At 35.0% G+C, this 6114-nt stretch overlaps 1 pseudogene; it reads right to left on the bottom strand.

Moving 5' to 3' along the window:
* Positions 1–3412: 3412 nt before the first annotated feature.
* LOC118728214 lies at positions 3413–5270 on the bottom strand (annotated as a pseudogene).
* Between the last annotated feature and the right edge of the window lie 844 nt (positions 5271–6114).

Below are 6114 nucleotides of genomic sequence, written 5' to 3'. Positions count from 1 at the left end.
TTAGGCAGCTGTAAGGTTGCATATTTGTGGATGTGCATGTGATATGTGGTTGGTGATGAAGATGTACTGAAACTCTTCACATTTTGCTATGAGCCAGCTATAGTTTTTCAAAAGTTCTTGCAAGTAATACAAAATTGATTCAAACAAATGATAACTGGCATTTATTGGGTGTTTTCTATGTGGAGGGCTTTGTGCTAGGCTCCATGTTGTGCCAACTCTATCATAGTATTTGGTACTTGAAGGTAAACAATGCATACTTCTTGAATTTTAAGGACAAATAGCTTTAAAACTTGTTACTAAAAGTGATTTCCTTCATACAATACAATAGCTCTGATTTTTGAAGGTAGCATCTCTCTCTCTGTTCAGATATGCACTGTAGTTCCTGTTTATAAAAATTCCAAAGTCAGTTCAAACTTAGAAATAAAGAGAAAGATTTCTTAACTAGGACCAGTTATTCTGGTTTATTATTTTACAGGCAAGTGGTTGCAAATCATTAAAAACTAATGGTGTAAAATGGAGAAATGTTTCAATTCACCGAATGTCTGTTATATCATTGTTGGTGTAATACAGTACCCCAAGAATTTCAAGTCTAGTCTTGATACAAATTATGCTAATTTCAGTTATGTGCTGGACAACTCTTTGGACTGGCAGCTTCAAAAATTAAATTGACCTTAAGTGATCCCTAGCCAGTTTGGCTCAGTGAATAGTGTCAGCCTATGGACCAAAGGGTCACAGGTTTAATTTCAGCCAAGGGCACGTACCTCATTTGCAGGTTCCTCCCTCTCTCTTCCACTCTTTCTAAAAATCAATAGAAAAATATCCTTGAGTGAGGATTAAAAAAAACAAAAACACAAAGAACAAATAATTAGTTGACCTAAAGTAAATAATATCTTATACTTTTTTTCTTTCTTCTTTATAAATGTTTTATCTTTTCTTTCACCTGCCATATCTTCAGCTCAGATTTTGACTCTAAACCAGAACCTGACACTCTGTCACACTATATTCATGGGCAAAGGATAGACTTGTTCTCATGAAAGTTTTCTGTATTGAAGTATTTCAACTACCCATTGAGAGCCTAGAATAGGGGTGTCGAACTCAATCAGAGAAGGGGCCAAAATCTAAAATCCAGCCTAAATTGCGGGCCGAATGGTTTACTGAACAGTCATAAACTGTCATTGTGATGGAAACGCAGCGGAGTGCAGTGATGACAGCGTGGTGCAGGCCACATTGCAAGGCCTGGAGGGACGGATTTGGCCCGCGGGCCTTGTGTTTGACATGTGTGGCCTAGAATATAAAATCAATGCCTCCTTTCTCTTACGCTATCCTTTGGCCCCATGATATGGATGAAACCAAACCATCCCACGTGTTCAATAGCATTTATTGAGAATTACAGAAATCTCATATCTTAGTATGAGTGATCTATACATACCAGTATGGATCTCTTTGTTTTGGAAATTCTTATGTATTGAACTTGAGAGGAGTTCAGGGTCCCTCACTCAGGTAAGAACTATTATAAAATCAACACTTAGGGAGTATAGTATGATATTTAAGTGCCCAGGTTGTGGAGTGAGACTTCCTGTGTTCAAATATTTCCTCCACTTCTTGCAGTTTGACCTCAGGGTACATGTAATTTAATATCACCATGTCTCAGTTTCCTTATTAGAAAGATTTCGATTGTAATAGCACTTACTGCATGTGGTTTTTATGAGGATTTAATAACATATGCAACATGCATAGAACACATAAACATTACCAATGTTATTTATTATTACTATGATAGTTTTATTAGATGTGAGGCCCTTTACTAGGAGATGAAAGTACAGAGATGAAATATTTTTAAGTAGGGGAAATAAAGAGTTTATCATATCATGTGATCACTGAGGTAACTAGCCAGCTATCAGAGGAGTCAGTGGAGGTTTCTTTGGAGATATTAATCTAAAAGTAGACATGGAAGATTGGGGAACTAACTAGTCATGTTGCTGGTTATAACAAATATTTAATTGGGCCCTACTTTACCCTCCATAGAAATAAATAATTAACAGTTATTTTGCATTTTGGATATAAATACACAGCTGTGGCCTCATACCAAGAGGAGGTTTATAATGAAGATGACAAATAAAGCTGTAAGGCAGATGACTTAGCAATAGTGAAATGAAGTCCATCCCAAGTGACCCAGATAGAGCAACTTTATAATTCAAGAAAATAATTCTTGAGTACTCTGGACTACAAAGATAACTCCAAGCCCTATAACATTATAAAATTCACATTTAGAGAGTATATGCAGTAGCAAGTTCCAAGTATGTGGAATTAAATATAAATATATATAGTTAGGTAAAAACACCTGTGATTAAATTCTGATTCTGGTTTATTAATTTATTTATTAATAGATCTTGTGAACCTGCTAAGTTATGACTATATATTGGTGAATGAGACAAATATTATACTGAGTTTATGGAATTTACATCCTGGTAGGAGAGAGAGAAAATAAATAATCAAATAATTGTAAAATTAAAAGCAATAAGTTCTGTGAAAAAAATTTAATACATATAAGCGATGGAGTATAGTGAAGTCCCTATGATAGGTATGACATATCAGGGGAGGTTTGTCTGAGGAGTTAGGATTTATGGTGAGTTTTAAAGAATAATAATGACCCACTCATGAAAGAGAAAGAATATTCTAGATGGAGGAATGAGCATCTATGAAAGCCCTGAATTGAGGAAGAGCCTATTATGTTCAATGAACTGAAAGACGACCCATATGACTAAAGAGAATTGAGCAATGTGGAGAGTGGTTAACACTGAGTTAGAGTAGTGATCAGCAAACTCATTAGTCAACAGAGCCAAATATCAACAGTACAATGATTTTAATTTCTTTTGAGAGCCAAATTTTTAAAAACTTAAACTTCTTCTAATGCCACTTCTTCAAAATAGAGTCACCTAGGCCGTGGTATTTTGTGGAAGAGCCATACTCAAAAGGCCAAAGAGCCGCATGTGGCTCGTGAGCCACAGCTTGCCGACCACAGAGTTAGAGAAATAGTTAGGTGACATACTATTTAAAGCCTTTAAGCCAATGGTTCTCAACCCTCCTAATGCCACAACCCTTTAATACAGTTCCTCATGTTGTGGTGACCCCCACAATAATAATCCATAAAATTATTTTCGTTGCTACTTTATAACTTTAATTTTGCTACTATTATGAATCATAATGTAAATATCTGATATGCAGGGTGTATTTTTATTGTTACAAATTGAACATAATTAAAGCATAGTGATTAATCACAAAAACAATTATATTTTGTGAAATATTTATTTCTAATTATAAATAAATGAAATTTTGTCTTGAAGCATGGTGTAGCATGGGTAACAGTCTTAATATAATAACAGTAAACTACATTGCTACATTTTATAACAGTGTTGGTAAAAAGCCAATGTCAGTGAGAAGTTTGAGATTGCTTCTTTCTCACCAGATCAGAAATTCTCGGGGCAGTCTTTGCAAGAGCACAATGAAGATCATCTTCCACAACAAGTCTACTTCTGTATTTAGACTTGATAATCAACAAGCTGGAAAACTCTGTTTCACAAAGATATGTTGTTGGAAATGGAAGAAGAAGGTGCAACACAATCTCAGACAGAACAGGATATGACTGCAAACACTTGATCCAGAATTTTGTAACTGGTATTGCAGAGAAATCAGTTCTCACTACATTGCTGTTAATAAGTTCAATGACCTCCTCTTGTGCTGTCTCAGGAACATCTTCAACTTTGTGAATGGGCTTCTGGCAAGTGCAAATGGGATGTCAGTTAGATTTGGAAAGTACAATGAAATTTCATCTGCAAACATTGCAAGTGTTCTTTCACAGAAATTATCATCATAATCCTTTTGTCTGGTTCAATGTCATGTTCCTCAAAGAAAGCAGATAAGGTACGCAACATGTAAATTTTATTTTCATCCAATTTTATTTGCCAAAGCTGAAGTTTCATTTGCAATGATCAGATCTTTTCAGACAAATTGAGGCATGTTGCATTTGGTCCTTGCAGTGATAAATTTAACTCATTCAAAATGGCAAAGATGGCAACCAAGTAAGCTTTCCTGCAGTTCACTTTTATCGCTGAAAAGTGCTTTGAACTACTGTCTTGCTTTCTGATTAAAAAGCATCTTTAGTTCATCACAAAGCTCAAAAACAAGTTTCAAAACTTTCCCTCTCGACAACCATCTCACTTCAGTATGAAATAGCAGAGCATTGTTCAGTGTATCCAAATTGTTGCACAGTTGTAAAAACAGACTATTTAAAGTGCTTGCCTTTACAAAATTGACAAAACTTATGACACTTTTCATTACTTCTTGTAACTCTTGTGGCAGCGTCTTCATTGATAATTTTTACCGATGAATCATTCAGTGAATTCCAATGACTTTTGGTGACTCATTGAATACCAAACATTGAAATCCAGATCAACATCCTAGCATAGCTGGAGCACCATCTGTGCAAACATCACAAACCTTTTCCTAAGAGACTTTATGCTCTTTCAGAAATGAACCAACTGTGTCAAATACATCACGTGCAATAGTTGTTTCAAAAGGTTTGCAAAAAAGAAACTCACCTTTAAAGTCGCCATCATTAATATACCTCACATAAACCAGTAATTGAACAGTTTGCAAAGTCTGTTGATTCATTAAGCTGGATTCTAAATGTTGGAAGTGAAGCAGATTTAATTTCCTGGATTACCTGATCAAGAATATCAGTAGACATGTCATCTATTCTTCTGCAGACAGTGTCATTAGATATGGAAATTGCACTCAATTTTGTAACAAATTCGTCTCTAATCATAACTCGAACAATGTCTTCGGCTGCTGGCAACAGTAAATCCTCGGCAATGGTGTGAGGTTTCATAGCTCTGGCAATTCGGAGTGCCACCAAATATGAAGCTTCAATGGCTGCTATGTTTTGTTTGTGGTACTTGCCACCAGTGTCAAGTCTGGCTTTCTTGAGTCCATCAGCCTTGCTTCTAAAATAGTTGGTATTCTTGCCTGCAAAGCTCGGATGCTTGATACTTGCTATCAAAATGGCATTTTAGTTTGTATGGCTTCATAGACTCGGATGATAGAACTTCACAACAAATAACACAATATGGTTTCTCAGTTCCTGCTGTAATTATTAAGGTAAAACCATACTGTAAAAAATCCTCACTATATTTTCTTTTCTTAACATTCTTCTCTACACAATTAATTGTCATGGGATGGTTTGCTAATGGAAATAATATATAACAATAGCTTTAATAGTAAAAAATATGATACATGGCATAGTTCAGTCAAAACCATTCATTAAAGTTTCCTATGCTTTACCATTCTCTGTTGTTGTTGTTTTTTGTTTGTTTGTTTTTGTTTTCTTTTTTTTTACATACTTATTACTATCACAAGAGGGCATTATTAACATCATCCACAGCTGAATATAAAAAGACTGATCAACATCCAGATTAAGTTCCCATGGTACAGATTTTTTTCTTTGCAGTAGTCGATTTTACAGTACATGATTTTACATTTACCCAGTAATTATAATTTATTAAGTGTCGTTTTACCTGTAATACTGCTGCTTTCTACACAGCAGCTGCTCTCTACACATATGTGACTGGTCCCCATAAGTACATTATGGCACCAACCCTGTAACATACACCTGTATTTGTGCAGGGTGTATGTGATGAGGTAGAGCGATGATGTCATTACGCCAGGAACTCTTATGTGGGTGTATCTGCATGTGGGAAGACCTGCTTGGAGACAGATAGAGGAGTGGTGTCTCGGTTACTAAGACCATTGGAAATATGTGTGTTCCGATGGTCTTAGGCGACCCCTGTGAAAGTGTCATTCGATCCACAAAGGGGTTGTGATCCAAAGGTTGAGAACAGCTGCTTTAGGCCATGAGTTTAATTTGAATCTTATCCTAACTGTGAAGAAAAGCTAGGAAAGGCTTTTAATAGAGTTTTATGTAATTATTATAGTTATAATTAAAATATATATATATATATATATATATATATATATATATATATATCCATAATTAGAATATATATATATATATATATATATATATATATATATATATATATATACTTTTTTAATCCT

Source organism: Pipistrellus kuhlii, unplaced genomic scaffold (assembly GCF_014108245.1).
Source record: "Pipistrellus kuhlii isolate mPipKuh1 unplaced genomic scaffold, mPipKuh1.p scaffold_m20_p_29, whole genome shotgun sequence".
Classification (NCBI taxonomy): Eukaryota; Metazoa; Chordata; class Mammalia; order Chiroptera; family Vespertilionidae; genus Pipistrellus; species Pipistrellus kuhlii.
The sequence above is the reverse complement of the archived record's forward strand: the minus strand, read 5'-3'. Positions and strand labels throughout refer to the sequence as shown.